This window comes from Arvicola amphibius, chromosome 4 (genome assembly GCF_903992535.2).
Source record: "Arvicola amphibius chromosome 4, mArvAmp1.2, whole genome shotgun sequence".
Lineage (NCBI taxonomy): Eukaryota > Metazoa > Chordata > Mammalia > Rodentia > Cricetidae > Arvicola > Arvicola amphibius.
In genome coordinates this window covers 41555428-41572822 of record NC_052050.1, presented here as the reverse complement: position 1 = coordinate 41572822, position 17395 = coordinate 41555428, and the positions used below count along the sequence as shown (strand labels likewise).

General features: G+C 50.4%; 1 non-coding gene across 1 annotated transcript; it reads right to left on the bottom strand.

Annotated features, from left to right (window-relative positions):
- Positions 1–1413: 1413 nt before the first annotated feature.
- On the bottom strand, positions 1414–1486 carry Trnak-cuu. Its single transcript has one exon. It is a non-coding gene; the product is annotated as a tRNA-Lys (tRNA).
- Positions 1487–17395: the final 15909 nt, after the last annotated feature.

Genomic DNA, 17395 nt, shown 5'->3' with positions numbered 1-17395 from the left:
CTAAGTGCTGGGTGTGCTTAAAGGGGTTCAGGACCACATAGGGGAGCAACCCATAGTCTCCTGGTACTCAACCACATGGCTTCCAGGAGGAACTGCCAGGAGAGCTGTAGCCCCGGTCTTACCTGTCACTGGGCAGCTCAGTGCAATTCATAGTCTCACGTGAATCCTAGGTCCCGGGAATGAGAGGTGAACTCTGATTGGACGAATCACCTCCACAGATGCTGCCTTCCACGTGGGTTCACAGAGCTTCACCCGAGCTACACCCCCAACTCCACTCCAGGCCACAGGAGAAAGATTTGTGCCGCTGTTATTCCAGCCACGGACCCAAAGCCCTCTTTTCTTTTTGGGTCAGAGGTCAGGCTGATCATTCCAGCTTTGACCCTCCCTCCTGGCTGCTACAGCTATGACTCTCTCTGGTCTCTGCCTAACTAATCCCTTGGAGTGAAGGGGGCTGTATCCCTACCTGTGAACTCACTGGGGTACCTTCTGTGAGATCCTTGTGTCCAACGGTGCCAGAAGTAAAGACTTTCAGGGTTGGTTGTTTGTTTGAGACATGGTCTCACTATGTAGCTCTGGTGGGTCTGGAACTCACTATGTAGACTAGGCTGGCTTTGAACTCAGAGACCTCCTGCCTCTGCCTCCTGAGTGCTGTGATTAAAGAGTTCACCACCAGGCCCCACTGACCTTTCAGTTTTGTGAGCCAGTTTGTCTTCCCTTGAGCTAGCCTGCCCCTGAGAGTCCTGGTTAATTATGCTGCTCTATGACATCACACATAGAGACCCATAGGCAAGCCCATGGCCAGTCTGCTTTCTTCTACATCCCACGTGTGCATGCACCAGCTCTGGAGGGAGGACTGTGAGGGAAACTGAGGCATAGGTGTGTAACATCTATCTTACCTGTTGCCTCAAAACCCCTCAGTTCCATCTGTCCACCAGGTCCTTGTCTGTCCACAGAATCTCATAACTGAAGGTGGCCTGCTGTTTTTCCTGAGTCTGACCCCATTAGAAGCCCAGAGCATGAATGGCCTCCCAGAAGGTGACCAAAGAGGACACAGTGCACAACCCAACCATGTGATGAGTTCACTATAGGTGATGAACTTTGGTGAGATGGGAGGGCAACCTCAGGGTCCAATCTGTTGCGACAGCCTCTGGTTTCCGGGAAACCCAGGTGGCCTGGCACTGCTGTACTGCTTCAACAGATGAAGGGTGTAGAGGAAGAACGAATGAATGACCCTCTATGGAGGACTTGTCACTGGTGTGAGGTAGAGCGGGGACATGGATGGTTGCCCAGGTCATATATAAATGTCTCTTGGTCACATCCTCTACTAGGTCTGGTTGGTCAACTAAGTAGTCCATATATTAAAGCTAGTCTGGTTAATCATAACTGCCGATCAACCACTCCCCTTCATTTTGGCGCCCAACGTGGGGCTCGAACCCACGACCCTAGGATTAAGAGTCCCATGCTCTACCGACTGAGCTAGCCGGGCGGCCGGGAGCCAGGTGGGAATGCAGCCCACTGCTCATCACTACAAGTCCGCTCTCCCCTTCAGTCTAGCTCAGAGGCTGTATCCTCCCCATTAACAAAGAGGCTGACTCTCTCTTGTGCTCCGCCTACTGGGGCTGACATTGGCAAGGTCTGTAGCCTCTGAGCTGGTTTCCCACCTGTGGAGTGAGGACACCAATGGTCTCACCTCAAAGGATCATAAGGAGGCATAATTTAGGCTTGTGCCTGATACATGAGTGTGTGGTAGGGGGGATGAAGGCTGCCCGTGGTCACATTTCACCCTTGCTCCATTTCCCATCTCAGTTCCCAGGAAGAAAATGGTGCTATCCGTTCTCCACCCCACTGCCAGCCTGCCACCAGACCCAGGCTACTATCACACTGACCATAAGACTTGGCAAAGGCCCAGGTGTGGAGCCTGAATCCAGCCAGTTATGGAAACAGGGCCCTGAAGTCTGTGTCTTGTGGAGATTCCGAGCTCCGAGCTACCAGGGCCTTGTTGCTCTTTAGCCATTTATGAATGAAGTCAGAAGAGTCCCGAGAGAGAGCAGAATACTGAGCCCCAGTGACGCCACCACAGTGCCTGGATCCCGCCATGCAGACACTTGTTACCCTTGATAATTTTAGGAATATGTTAGTCAAATTTCCCCTCTGTATTGCCTTGCTAGTTCAGGTTGACTTTGTGTTACTGAAATTTTACTGTAGAAACACAGTGTAGCCGAGGGGTGCACAGCCCAGGTTCCTTGGAGGGTACTCTGCCTTTCACATGTAAGGCGGGGCACAGGGGTGGAGGTGTCTGGCCTACTTGCTGCTCAAACAGCCTGGGTGCCTGATGCATGGCAGGGGATTAGCAAACATGTTGAAGTGGATCCATTGGCCACTCCTTCCTTTGGTGTACCCTCTTTCCCGTTCCCAGGTACAGGGACTATTTTGCTTTCTCTGTCTGTCCTTGACTGATGTCTGAGCTTACTGGAGTGACTTCTAGGAGTCTGTGGTGGTAAACTGATCTCATGGTACTTCCATGAAAGTTTTCTATCTAGGGCCTCATATATCACTATCTGTTCATATATTCGATTTTCCGTAATAATATGTCCTGCTCTCTGAGGTACCAGGTCTTGGCCTGCCTTCAAGGAGCATGAGGCCTAGTGGTGAGGCTATTGACAATTTTAGTTCAGTCAGGTGAGTGGGTGTTTGGATAACTCTGGTATCTTTCTACAGACCAGATAATGGAGCTCCTCTGAGGAGGATAGCTTGGTCCTAAGCAAGCTGGAACATGGCTGATCTATGGTCAAAGGGAAGGCAGAATGTCAGTGGGTGGGCTGAGGGAAATACCAACTGTGTGTCCAGCTCTGTATTTCGCTTGTACTTAGGAGTTTCTGTCACATCTCACTGATAGGGAAATAGACTCAGAGAAGTAAACCTCCTTCCTGAACAGAAAGGGGATTTGAATCTACCACTGTGTAGTCTTCGGGAGCCTGGAGTGGAGAGAGGACTCAGAAATCGTTGAGCTGTCTCAGGAGACATACACGCATCCACAGGCTCCCACAGAGCTGTATGAATGCCCTCATAGTTCTTCCCACACCCTCCCTGGATCACAGATTGTCACCCTCAGCCACAGCTCCATGTTGCCTTCATCTGCATCTCTACATCTAACACACTTTGTATTTGTTACCAAGGATGAGCCAATGCTAAACCCTTAGTACTAGGAACATCCCCCTCCATCCCTACAGCAAGCATTCTCTCCTCCCAATGGTTGCTTACCTCATCCTCGGAGAACTGATTGTGGGATGTGGTGTGTGTGTGTGTGTGTGTGTGTGTGTGTGTCTGTGTCTGTGTCTGTGTGTATGTATGTAAAGTGTGTGTGTGTGTGCTGGGGTTGCACCCAGAGCCTTACAAGTATTAGGCAAGGACTAAGTTACCCCTTAGCCCTTAAATTTGTTTTAAGATAAGGTCTCAGTTGCCCAAGCCTACCTTGATCTTATTCCAAAACCCAGGCAGGCTTTGTATTTGTGATCCTCCTGCCTCAGCCATCTGAGTACCCAAGATTGCTGGCCTGCACACCAGTAACTTGTTGTGATTGTTCAGGAGGCACTTGCTACAGTACACGTGTCGAGGTCAGAGGGTAACATTACAAAGTTGGTGTTCCCCTTCCACCTTTGCCTGGATTCTGGGATTAGACTCCATGGCAAGCATCCTCATAGGTCCACAGACTGTTTAGTCTTCTCTGGTCCTATAATATTTTAACCTCCCTGAAAATCAAGTGGTCACCTGATCTCACTGAAGCCAATCCTAGTCTAGCCTACCTTGGCTGGTTCAAAGATCAGGAATGATCCAAACAGAATATTCCAAATCTTCCTTGTGTAGCAGCTACCAGCAGCCTCGTGACAGGGTCCAGGCAAATGAGAGCCCGAGGCTACCGGATGAGATCATCCCCTCTCCCTCTGTGCTGGCTAGTTTATGTCCACTTGACACAGGCTAGAGACATTGGAGAGATGGGAGCCTCAACTGATAAAAAGCCTCCCCAAGATCGGGCTGTAGAGCATTTTCCTAACTAGTGACTGATGTGGGAGGGTCCAGTCTATTGTGGGTGGGGCCGCCAATGGGCTGGTGGCCCTGGGATTCTGTCAGAAAGCAGGCTGAGGAAGCTGTGGAGAGCAAGCCAGTAAGCAGACCCCTCTAGGGTCTGTGCATCAGCCCCTGCCTCCAGATTTCTGCCTGTTTGAGTTCCTGCCCTGACTTCCTCCAGTGATACACAGTGAATGATTATCAAGATAATACAGGAAGATGCTCTGAAAGCAGACAGGACAAATGAGCTCATGGAGGAGCCAGACTCCTTCTCTCCTTCCTTCTCATCCAGCTTCACCGGGGACAAACTGTTTCACCTACTTCCTTCTGTATGTGTCCCGTGACTCAGGGTGATGCACTGACCCCACCCCTCTTGACTTCTAACTTTGGACCAACATCCATGGTAAGAGACATGAGCGCTTAGCTCACTTATATTCATCCCTGCTCTGTTCATTCTGTGATTTTGAGACAGAGTCTCATACAGCCCAGACGGGCCTTGAACTTGAGATCTAACTGAATGGCTCTGAACTCCAGATCCCCTCGCCTCTGCCCACTAGGGTCACAGCCCAATGCTGTTGCCCCAGCTCTGTCATGGTCCTTTTCATCTTCAGAGTTTGAAGTGTACGAGGGAGGAGTCTATATCCCGCGTTCTCGCTTTCCTCCATTTAAATGTCTTCTCTTTTGATTCAAGTGATTAGACGTGTTTTTGCTTTAAATCTGTCCTGCCCTTTTCAGCTAAGAACTAAGGACCCCCACCCCCCATGACTCTGCTTAATCATAGCCCACCCTTGTCACCTGCTGCTTTTAAAGCAAGCTGGGGCAGAGCACTCACCTTGCACTCCAGCGACCCTGGGTTCCACCCGCAGCAACTTAACAAGACTCTGATTGCCAGGTACTGTTCACTGAAAACTCCCTTGCTGTGTATGTGTGGTTCTGGGGCTCGAAGCCAGGGCCTTATCCTTGCTGGGCAAATGCTCTACGACTGAGCTCCACCGGTAGCCCTAAACTCCCCCTTTAACTGAGGCTGGTTCAATCTGGCTTTGTTGGATTTGGCCAATGTGCCTTAGCTTTTACACTCAAGTTTTGTTGACTCTGGTGGTCTGCATGAAAATGGCCCCATAGGCTCCTAGATGTGAATGTCTGGTTTCCAGCTGGCAGACTGTTTAGGAAGAATTAGGGGATATGGTCTTGTTGGAGTAGGTGTGGCTCTGTTGGAGAAGATGTGTCCCTGGGGGTGGGCTTTGAAGTTTCAAAAAACCCCATGTGAGACCCAGTCTCTTCCTCTACCTGCTGCCTTTGGATTAAGATGTAAGGTCTCAGCTATTACTCCGTCAACATACCTGTCTGCTTCCTGCCATGGTAATCATGGACTAATCCTCTGAAACTATAAGCATGCCCCTGGTTAAATTCTTTCTTCTACAATTTGCATTGATCATAGTGTTTCTTCACAGCAATAGGATAGTAACTAAGACATTGACTTAGATGCAATGTGTCCACCTGCTCGCAAACACATCGGGCCAGAGCTGGCTAGAATCGACTTCCTGGGGCCCTAGAGGCAGTGTTAAGCAAAGCCCCATGCTCTGAGAGGAGCTATGTTTAGTTGAGACCTCTGGCTGTCACTGGATTGAAATTCATAATGATGTCTAACCAAAGCCTCAGAAATTCTGCAGCCATCCTGTGTTCACATCTCGTTAGGAGAATCTGAGCCTTCTGAGGAATGTTCTCCCTTCCAGAGCCAGCGAGGAGAAAGACGGTCTCCAGGCAAGTACTGAAGCAGCCATTAAAAAATCCAAGTGAGGAGACCCAGACCTGAGTGGGAATTCTGGGAATTCTGGGAATACAGATCTTTGTTTTTCTGGTGAAAAAGAGGAATCCCTATATTACAAAGTGGCCCATCGCTGGATGTGGTAGTGCACACTTTAAATCCCAGCACTTGAAGGCAGAGGCAGGTGGATCTCTGAGTTCGAGGCCAACCTGGTCTACAAAGTAAGTACCAGGACAGCCAGGACTGTTAAACAGAAAAACCTTGTCTCAAGCCCCACTCCCCTGCAAACAAAACAAAACAGTGGCCCAGTGGTCCATGTCCCCAGGATCTGCCCATGTTCCAGGGCTTATGACTGGCAGGTCCGGCCTTCAAATCTGAGTTCCTAGTTCCCAGACTTAGAGCCTTTTGCTCCACCAGGCTGTCCCAGTGGGCAGAGGCAGTCTACCTAGGAATGCATGTAAACCCAGTTTGCTGAACTCACTGGTGAGGAATCTGCCCACTCAAGGCCACTTCCTCCGGGAGTCCAGGGAGGAAGGTGAGAGGATCTGAAAGTCCTCATTAACAGAACTGTGTACGATCAGTGAGAGAGGAGGGCACTCCTGTACAGAGGGATCCCGACCAATCAATGTGAAACGAGTGATCTCTACACCAGGTGGGTGTGGTGGCGCATAGCTGTCATCCCGGCATTTAGAGGCTATGGGGGGATGGCAAGTCCAAGGCCAGCCTGAGTTACAAAGTGAAATCTTATCTCAAAGCACATATACATACATACATATGTCACATGTATGTGTGTATACATACACCATTTTCAGTTTTCAATGAATTGAATAATAAGAACCAGTCTCAAAACAAATAGATACACACAGGCAACAATAGTTGCACTCTCTCATACATACACACTCACATTCTCTCTTACACACACACACACACACACACACACACACAAACGAAAGTGCCCACCACGTGTCGTTCCCAACAGAACCCCATGCCATCTAATGATATAGTCTTTACCAAAACAAACACTGGAGCACAGAGCACACACTTGACCCTGGCCCAGCTCTGTGCCTAACTGCCCATTTACAGGAGAAGCAGAAAATGAGGGACCTGTTGAACTATACCACAGGCAGCAATCAGCAGAGTCCAGACACAGCCAGACACCACATGATAGGCGAGTTTCTCCCAGTAAATAAACTGCGAGCAAAGTCAAAACGAAAAGCCCAGGGACCAGAAGAGGTTCGGGAGATGTACCGAGCAGCGGCAATGTCCAGACTTTATTTGGGTCTAAACCTAAACTGACAAAAAGCAATTAGGTAAAAACCGAAACTGAGCATCATCAGCCGGCCCTTTGTTGGAGTGAGGGATGACTGATTGTTTCAGTGTGCTGACGGTGTAGTCACAATGGTTCCTGATAGGCTTTTGTCAGGAACAGTCCTTGTGGAGACACATACCAAAATATTTATGTATGAGATGATGTCATACCTGGGATTTGTTTCAGAACAGCACTGAGGATGGATGTCGAGGGAGGAGGAGGGACCGCAGGAGGCAGCCTGGGCTGAGTGGTGAGGATAAGGGGATTACTATATATACTTTGTCAGGTTTTATGTCTAAGTTTCTTACCTGTTTTCAGTGCTGGGGAATCGATCCTAGGGCTTTGCACGCACTAGAAAGGAAGTTTCTATTTTTAGGAAGGACTTTCTAAGCTGCCTGATGTCCTAGCACTCAGTATCTACACAACTAGACGCTGTCTAAAAACAAACAAATAAGACTCTTGTGGCCTGTGGCAGGTATCTGGGGGTGGAACATTTGAGGAAGGACCGCCATGTCTCTAAGAGCACAGCGACATTGACTTAGGGGTTAGCGTATTCCTCCTCCTTCCCCTGGCCAGGCTGGGCCCTGGAGGTTGCCGTCGCTGGCTCCCCGGCTCACATCAAAAGAGAGCTTTCTTAGTCTGGATGAGCTCATTGCTCTGGACACTGTAATTGCTGAATAACTTTGGCCCCAGCCCATAGTTCAGGCTCTTCCCTCCCACCCCTCAGGCACGTCCTGGGCCATGTCAGGCCATCGGCCACCAGCATGGGCTGGAGAAGGTGCAACAGCTGGTGGGAACCATGGTACATTCTCAGAGCCTCCCTGGTAAGCCGGCAGCAGGACAGGACCCGATGACCTGGAGGTCAGCAGGGTTCCCTCCCAGGAGTGCTTCTTGCAGGGAGGGAACTCTGAAGACACGGGTGCCTAACTTGTTATATGACTTTGGTTTTGGGTTCCCCATCCAACAGGAGGCAGCTCGGTGCCTCTCTACGGAGCACTGTTTATCTTTGGGGAGGAGTAATGCTTCCTGGATAATATTCTTGGACCCCTGCCTATTAGCAGCCTCTGTCACTATGACAACCAAAAGACTACTATATGCTATATCCCTGATTTGCGGACCACTGTGGGTCTTTAAGGATTTTGCCACACTCATAAACCCTGTGTCATGTTACTTGATAATTCAGATCAAGTTGGAGAAGGGTGGGGCAGAAGCTCTGGATGATGCCTTGACTTGGTCTTGCAAGAATAGGAAATCACAATGATTCTTGACGTGTAACTAGGACTTTACAAGATGCCTAAGTTCTGGGACCAAGTGAGAGGAGCCAATCACTTCAGTGGGTGAATCTCTTACCTAGGAACCCAACGGCAAACTGCAAACCAAAACAGAGTACTTGGAGAATGGCAGAAATGCCCTGTGGCCCTAGGGCTTGGCATGGACTGCTAATTTATTCAGTGGATCAGGACATCCACTGTGGATGGCAGGAGTTAGAAGATGGGGTTGAAAAGGAGTAGGAATCCACCCTAGTCCCTGCGGACTGAGAAATTGCAGATGCCTGTGTGTGAGTCACGAGCTCTCTCACTCCTCCTGGGCTAAATGCAAGGAATGCAACTGAGCAGCCGGGGCTTCTTGCCCTGATGGTGCCCAGTGGGAGAGGGATTTGGACAGTAATTGCGGAGGAGTGAGCTGCTTGGAGTTCTTAAGCCATATAAGGACACTGTGTGTATGCCCATGTGAGCACAGGGCCCGTCCATCTGTCCTTCCTTCTTTCCTTCCTTCCTTCCTCCCTCCCTCCCTCTCTCCCTTCCTTCTTCCTCCCTCTCTTCCTCCCTCCCTCCCTACTTTCCTCCATCCCTTGCTCCCTAACTTCCTTCCCTTCTCCCTCCTTTCATCAATTCAACAAGACAACCTATGCCAGCTGTTTATGTTGAACAAATACTAGCCTCCACCCTCATGAAACACATCTCTATCTCAATAGATCCAGTGAGGAAAGAAGAAAAAAAAAGATGTGGCCTACAAACCAGAGTATAAGACAGCTCTGAAGAGCTGTATGTGAGAACACCGAAGGGCCAGGGCAAAGAACTTACTCAGTGGATGTCTCAGAGGAGCTAGGATTGAGTCTCCCAAGGGCCTAGGTGTCACGCACAGCTGTCCTGCCAACAATCTCTGTCCTACCAGAGTCTGCCAGGCACCTTCTGCCATATCCTGGCAGGTAACAGACAGTGGTTCTAACCCAGCCAGTAGGCACGTCCAGACTTCTCACTCTTGAGTAGACCAGCCATGATAGTTGGAGGCCTCCAGCTGCACCCTACTGCACAAAGTTGTTCAGCTTCCTGCCTGCTCTTTTCCGACAATCACATGGCTCACAGGGGCAGTCTTGGCTTCCACTTGTGACTGGGAAGGTTGGGTCTGAGCTTTCCATGAGCAAAGCTTTATCAAGGTCAAAGAAGGGAGGCTCAAGCATGACAGGGGCTGCCTAGTTCTTCAGGCCAGCTGCCTCTGTGTGGCTATCACACACAGGTCCTGGGTATGTTCCCTTTCAAGCAAGCTGGAGAGCAGCCCTGGCAGGCTTCACAGGGAGGAAATGCCAGTCGCATTTCTGTAAGCCTGGCTCAGCCTCCCCAGGGACCCTCAGGCAGCCCTAACGTTTCCTCTGAAGCATGCCAGCGGTGTGGGCCTGGTCGGCCAGGGTGGGCCTCCGGCAAGAGCTCAGGGCTAGTCAGATCGAGGCAGGATGTCAGCACTATTCACTGGGCTACAAGGAATCTCGCTCTTCTATTTATAGGCAGAGCAACTGCTGGCCCAGCCTGATGGGAGGAAATGGCCGGTGCTGTCAGCGCGTCAGGGGAATGGGAGCAGCAAGTCAGGAACCAACACGAGGGATGATGCGCATCATCCCTCAGTTGGGCTGTGTAGGAGGAGGGGGACTTCTAGGGGAGGACCAGTTTCCACTCCAGAGAGGCCAAGGGTAAGCCCGGCTAGGATGATGAGTCTCTGTGGTCACACAAGTCTTCAGCTGAATAAACAGGCAGTGGTAGCCATTAGGTTGCTTGGCTATGAGCAGAACCGTGGTTCTCAACCTTCCTAATGCTTCCTAATTCCTAACCCTTTAACACAGCTCCTGATGCTGTGGAGACCCCAACCATAAAATCACTTCATTGCTACCTCATGACTGTGATTTTGCTACCATTATGAATTGTAAGGTAAATGTCTGATATGCGACCCCTACAGGTTGAGAATTGTTCTAGACCCTGATGGAGGGAGCTAAGTGAAGGTGGCACCCAGTGGCCTGGTAGCCACTCTATTTGTGTATCGGGTCCTAAGTGGCTTTTTCTGTCAAAGATTCCATTCCTTCCAACCGTCTTGCCCGGTGTCCAGGCCAATTATTCTAAGGCCTTAATACCTATCACACGACGTCTATGTGTAGTGATATTTCATTTATATCTTAATAACTAAAGCTTGCCTGAAGATCAGAGAATAAAAAAGCCGCACTGGCCAGCCTTACAGACCAGGCAGTGGTGACACATACCTTTAATCCCAGTAGCCACACTAGTTGCCATAGAAACTGGGCGGTGCATGCCTTTAATCCCAGCCCTAGAGAGGATTATAAAATGGGAGGAGACAGCTCTCAGACACAGTCTGATTCTGAGATTCTTGGAGGCAGGATCGCCATTTCCAACTGAGGTAGAGGTTAAGAGCCAGTGGCTGGCTGTTTTGCTTTTCTGACCTTTAAGTTGAACCCCAATTTCTATCTCTGAAGTTTTTTAAATTGTGCATCATGAACATATGGGCTTGGGGTGGGGGACAGATGGTTGTGTATACACACACACTCGGAGGCCAGGTGTGCCACTTCTCAGGGGCCATCCACTACTTTATTTGCCGTTTGTTTGTTTGAGACAAGGTTTCAGCACAGCCCTGGCTGGCCTGGAACTCACTATGTAGACCAGTCTCTACAGAAGCTCACCAGGTAGTGACTGGCTGGCTAGTGAGTGAATCCAGGTGTTTCTCTGTTTCTGCCTCTCCAGTGCTGGGATCGCAAGCACGTGCCACTGTTCCTAGTATTTCACATGGGTGCAGGGGCTCAAACACGGGCCTTCACGCTTAAGTGGCGATCACTTTGCGGACAGAACTGTATGTATCTATGGCCCCTCACAGCTGCTTGTTAGCACAAGTTCACTTAACCAGAAGTCAGCACTGCCTCAGAACTGCAGTTCAGCACGCTTAAGGTCTTGCCTGACTTTGGGCACACGTATCAGTATATCCCAAAGATAAGTGTGTAAATGTAAGTGGCTTGTGTGAGAAGTGTTGTGAGGGACAGGCACCATGACCTGTGCTCGTTTCGTTTGATGTCATTGCCTGTGAGAACACTGTCTACACAGCTGACTTCAGTCCTTATCTGAGCCTGCAGTTGGTGTTTGCTGTGCTGGACAAAAGCTTGCTGAGGTCTGGGAGGGAATCTCACCACTCCTGTGACCTAAGTCCCCACTCACAGCCTGGCATGCAGGGGGAGCTCAGTAGATAGAGTCCCTCTCACCCACGTGGCCTCAGAGGCTTCTCCACTCTGAAATGAGTGCTGCCTGTAGCTGGGTTGCCAGGCAGGGAGCCAGGCTGGGGGCTCTGGCCTTCTGCCCTTACGCCCTTCTAATGAAACACAGTTTCCGAAGTGGCAGACACTTCCAATTGAAACCAGCCAAAAGCCACTGGGAAAACTGAAACACTGACCTCTTTACGGCAGGAAGATGTGGGAGGAGGCTCCTGGCTTCCTTTGTATTCTGTGTGGCAGATCAGTCCCAAGTTCCTGTCTGAGGTATGGAAGTGACTAATTGGGGGTACGGGACTGTCTGCTGGGCCCCTATGCCTGTCTGCCGACCAAGGGTCAGGGAACCCCTCCCCACTCTGCCACTTGTTCCCAAGCAGGGAAGACAGGCGATGGCAACAGAGAGAGCCAGGGTTAACCCAGAGCAGAAGGGCCCCTCCCAGCTCTCCTAGGAATCCCGACTTTCACCCCTGCCATCACTCCAGAGACTATCTTAGCTCCCCAGGCAGTCTAGTCCTTCCTCTCAACCCCCTGCACACCTCTTCCTAGAGTGAGCTGCCAGCTTCTCTGTCCTTTGAGTCTTGCAACATTTGCACACACAACAGTCCCAGAGTCAAATTCATTCTCTTCCACGCAGCCACCTAGAGAGCACAAAGGGTTGTGTGTCTGGGGCTGGCTCTGAAAGGCTCCACAGGGGAAGGCGGTTGAGAAAGAGACGATGTAAAGAGAAGAGGGGGGTCCTCAGGAGTGAAGCTGAACATGGAGCCGCTCTGGCAGGTGTTACCCCAGGGTATGGTGGGAAGCAGTCAGGGTGGAGGCGTGTAGACGCATCTCCAGGCAAATGTGTAACAGTGAACTCTAAGGAAGAGCCAAGTGCTGCCAGTGGAAGCAGGGATGTTAATGGAGCCAGGGGACAAACCAGAGGAAGACTGTAGTCTTCCGGGCGAGAGATGCCCGTGGCTAAACTTGGGAGGACTGCTGGAGAGAGGCGTGAGGCAACACTGACTGGCCTTGACACCCTCACCAAGGTCCTCGCCTGCCAGAGAGGCTGTCTAGAGAGCGGGAGGGAGAGCATTTGAGGTGGGGCCAGAGTCCAGGCCTAGAGACCTTGTCCTCTGTACCCGCTGCAAAGGCATACAAGAGACATCAGTTTCAGGTGCTCAACACAGGGTAAACAGGGTGGAGAAACCCAAGCAGCTGTCCCCTTGATAGCTGGCTGATGACTGTTTTAACATCCCATGTTCTGGGATTTTGCTTTCCTGGAGTAGAAAGAGTCAAAAGCTTCCCCTGCTGTGTTCAGGGCAAGCCCCTGGTCCCCAGGCTGGCTGGGGGCTTGGAGGCTCTGATCAGCCCCCGTGAGTTAACGGAGCTTGGTCTGCTGATGGCCAGCACTGGGCTAGATGGTGTGCCCGGTGGAGAGCAGAGCCAAGTGTGGACAGGGGTTTTGACGCCAGTGACTGGGTGGACTTGAGACTTTTGGAGCAGAAGAAAGAAGTGACCAGAGGGAGGTGGGGGTACACATGCAAACATGAGCTGGGCGGATCTTGGAATCCCAGAAGGCACCTGGGAGACCAGTCCAGTGTAATCCTTGATTCTAGAGTCAACTCTAGAATCCTTGACATCTAGAGTCAACTGGGGGAGAAGCAGGAACTGTATGCACACAGGGGTCCAAGTTCAGCGACACATTCTGAGAGATACGCTAAGACCCTCCTATTAGTCTGTTGGGAACACAGAGCACTTGAGAACAGACACAGAAAGACAAACATCAAATGGTCCCTCTCATATGCAGAATGAATCTAGATATAGACGCGAATGAAGAGGAAGGGGACCAGGGGCTAGGGAAATGAAGAGAACGGCTGACGGATGGGGGGGTGCGTGCAAGCAAAGTGCATGAACTGTATGTACGAAGCTTCCACGATGAAACCCACCGTTTTGTGCAATGAGTATACGCTAGGAACAAAAGAACCAAAGCTCAGCAAGATGTTCAGAGGGTAGATGAGCTTGCTGCCCAGCCTGATACCTGTGGTTCAGTCCTGGGGACCCACACAGTAGAAGAGGACCTGACTCTTGCATGTCGTCCTCAGGCCTCCACGCTTTGGCTGTGGTGCATACGCACACCCATACAAAGAAGCAGAAAAGAAAAATTAATCCAAATAGTCCAGCCTTTCTCTTTTTCTTGTCACCCAAGCACACACAGGTGGTTTCTGTAGAAGGTCAAAGACGTGGAGTAAAATCTCTTCCCACTGACTTGGCCCCCAGTGTTTGCTTTTCGCCTGGAAATGGAGGCCGGAGTCATCAAGAACAGAAAACCATGGCAGCTTCGGGGCATGTGCTGTGAGCACTTGGCCCCTCACCCTCCCTGGGGGGTTCCATTCCTTCCAGATGGAGGGTCCTACCCAGGAAGAACCTTTGCCCACAGTCAAGTCCCTCAGGGAGCCCCAGGATCTCAGTGAGAGGCTTCTTCCTGAAGAGCAAATACTGAAGAAACGATAGGGTAGATTTTATTCGACCACCACAAACAATACTGCTTCCCCCTTTCTGATGTCACTTTAGAGAAACACTCAGATAGCGTGGAAGAAAGCTGTTCCTGTAGTCTCAGGCAGATCCCAGCTCTCCTTGGACCTCAGTTTCCCCATAGGTATTGAACCATAACCAACCCTAAGCCATACAAATCTGTGACTTGGATGGCCATTTTAATATGACGTCAAAGCTGACCGATTCCAGGCCCCAACATTCTGAGTTCTAATCTTTTGTGTATATTTTTAGAGCCTCTGAGATAACCTGTGTACTCTTTAGGGATATGTGATCAGCAGAATACTGACAGCCCCAAAGACGCCTGCTTACATGTAATCCCCAGACCCTGCAAACACGTTCTTGGATGTGTTGTACTGGTTTCAGGGTGTCACAGCAGCCCCTGACAAAACGACTTGGAAAAAAGGACGTGGAAAAAGGATGTGGGCTCACAGTTTGAGGGGTTAGAGTCTGGCATGGAAGGAAGGCAGGGTGGCTGGAGCTCGAAGCAACGGGTCACATTGAGTCTGCACTCAGGAAGCAAAGAGAGATGGATGCTGGCCTTTTTACTCATTACAAAGCCACAGCCTCTGGTGGGTGTGGTGCCGCCTGTGTTCAAGGTGGGTATTTGTCCTTGGTAAAACCTCTCCAAACTCCCTCACAGGCACATCCAACAGTGTGCCTCCTACACGGTTCTAAATACAATTGACAATGAAGATTGAGAGTCACACACAGTCAAAGAGGCTTTGTGGATGTGATAAAAGTAAGGACCTGGGTTGTGTGTGTGTGTGTGTGTGTGTGTGTGTGTGTGCCTGCGCCCTCTTCTTTTGTCATGTGACAAACTTCCTGAAATGAACCACTTAAAAGGAGGAGAGGTCTATTTCGACTCTTGGGGTTGGAGGAGTCAGTCAATGGGGAGCTGTTGTTACAGGCTGCCGTCAGGCAGACCCTGGTGGTGGGCAGCATGAAGTAGAGGAAGCTGTTTAGTTCAGGCAGACAGGAAGCAGAGAGAGACCCCAGAAAGGACAAGACATGCCACCCCTACTGTCTTACTGTGATGAAACACCATGACCAAAAGCAACGTGGGTACTGTGGAACAATGGTTTGTACCCTGCCAATTGTATTTTAATAAAACGCTGATTGGCCAGTAGCCAGGCAGGAAGTAGAGGCAGGGCAAGGAGAACAGGAGAATTCTGGGAAGAGAAAAGCTCAGTCTAGAGTTGTGACCCAAATGCAGAGGAAGCAAGATGTGACGGCCTTGCCAAATAAGGTAGCGAGCCATGCGGATAACATAGACAAGAATAAGTTATAAGCGTTAATAAGAAAAGCCTGAGGTAATGGGCCAATCTGTTTATAACTAATGTAGACCTCTGTGTGATTCCTTTGGGACTGAACAACTAAAGGAGCAGGTGGGATAAAAACCTCTGTCAACACTTGGGCGAGAAAAGGTTCATTGAGGCAGGAAACATGGGTGGGGACAGACATGGGCACAGGATGGGACCCACCCGGACAGAGGGGCTAATGCAGAGGCTGTGGAGGAGTACTGATCACTGGCTTGTTCTTATGGCTTGCTCAGCCTATTTTGTTTTTGTTTGTCTGGTTTGGGTTTTTGTTTTTGTTTTTGTTTTTGAATCAGAGTTTCTCTGTTGTGTCCCTGGCTATCCTGGAACTCACTCTGTAGACCAGGTTGGCCTTGAACTCAGATTCACCTGCTTCTGCCTCCTGAGTGCTGGGATTAAAGGCATGCACGATCACCCTACTCAGCCCACTTTTTTATAGAACCCAGGACGAGCTCAGGAGTAGCCCTGCTTATAATGGACTCGGCCCTTCCCCATTGGTGACCAATTAAAAAATTGCCCTATTGGCTCACATATAGCCAGGTCTTATGGAGGCATTTTCTCAATTGGAGTTCCCTCCTCTGAGATAGCACAGCTTTCTGTTGACATAAAACTAGCTGGCATACCCGGTGAACTTCTAGGAGACCTCACCTTCCAGTTCCCATCACCTCCCAGTAAAGCCTTCAGATCAGGAATCTGCCAAGAGACTGATCCACCAGCAAGGTCAGTCAGAGCCCCAGGATCCAGTCACTTCCTGAAAGCCAGCTGGCACACAGCCAAGCCTCTACCCGTGAGGACTTCAGGAGACACTTTGTATATAAGCCACATAGGGAAGCAGGGCCGGCAGAGGGGTCACAGACAGGAGTGCAACGGGACAGAAACAGAGAGAGGTGTGTAAATGCCCAACCCTATCCACCAGCATGGGGGCAGCTCCAAGGGCACACCTAGCCAGCCCGGGTAACTCTCACGGGACCTGCGAAGTGGGTCTTCGGCTCTTCGTGAGACCCATTCTTCCTCCAACCCTGAGGCCCCCAGCCCCTCCCCACTTCCCGATCTGCCCCTGCCTCTCAAGCAGCCTCCACAAGCTGCTTTCTGGGCCAGCCAGCTTCAGTTTCTTTCTGGAGAAAACCCTGGCAACAGCTGCCTAGGTAGGTGCCTGAGAGCAGCTTCCAATGAAAGACTTTTGTGCTTTCTTTTACTCACAAATGACACGTGTTCCCTAGGGGAAAGAACTAGGTGGGGAAAAAAGAAACAGCTGGGCGGTGGTGGTGCACGCCTTTAATCCCAGCACTTGGGAGGCAGAGGCAGGCAGATCTCCAAGAGTTCGAGGCCAGCTTGGTCTACAAGAGCTAGTTCCAGAACAGGCTCCAAAGCTACAGAGAAACCCTGTCTCAAAAAAAAAAAAAGGGGGCAAAATTAAAAATAAGGAACAATAATTGCAATATCACCCCAAACAAAACAAATCTCTAATCCTATCTTGAGACACAGATCTAGGAATCCAGCATGGTAGTGTATACCTGACATACTGTAATACTGTCTATTTTTGTGGCGGCCGCACTTACATTCGCCATTACAAGATGGCGCCGAGGGCTAAAGTAAACAAGTATGTGGCGCGAACTTTTCGCGCCACATCTGCCTGGCAACAGGTTTCCACCAATCCTTTTCTGCCACGTCACCTAATCAGTAGACACGCCCCGTCCTCCTCTATATAAGCCGCCACCCAGCCCGGCTCGGGGCCCCCTGCTTCCAGCTCTCCCTCAACCAAGCAGCGCTTCATTAAAGTGTGATCAGAGAAGAATCCTGTGTCGGTGGTGATCTTTCCCTGCTGGTCAGGGTTCGCTCGCCGCAGCTGGTGCCGAAACCCGGGAACTTCG